The following is a 380-nucleotide window of genomic DNA, read 5'->3' on the forward strand; positions in this document are numbered from 1 at the left end:
AGGGGTGTGACCCACAGCAGGTACAAAAGGCAGGAAGTGATCGGGCGCCGCCCTTAAGCAGCAGAAACAGACACAAACAGACAGCATGGAGGGAAGCCAGAGAGACATTCTGGACAGGAGATCAAGTGCGCCCTCTTGCACAGTGGGAGATGGACCACCATGCAAGGACGCCGCCAGGTATGTTACAAAAGCTCTTTCTCGATTCTGTGGGTGGTGCTGCATGGCTGTTCTTAGTTGGTGGAGCGATTTGTCTGGTTAATTCCGATAACGAACGAGACTCCGGCATGCTAACTAGCTACGCGACCCCCCGTGGTCCGCGTCCAGCTTCTTAGAGGGACAAGTGGCGCTCAGCCACACGAGATTGAGCAATAACAGGTCTG

Source organism: Phyllobates terribilis, unplaced genomic scaffold (genome assembly GCF_046119375.1).
Source record: "Phyllobates terribilis strain yellow unplaced genomic scaffold, ASM4611937v1 Scaffold_25__1_contigs__length_18738178, whole genome shotgun sequence".
In the NCBI taxonomy this organism is placed as follows: Eukaryota; Metazoa; Chordata; class Amphibia; order Anura; family Dendrobatidae; genus Phyllobates; species Phyllobates terribilis.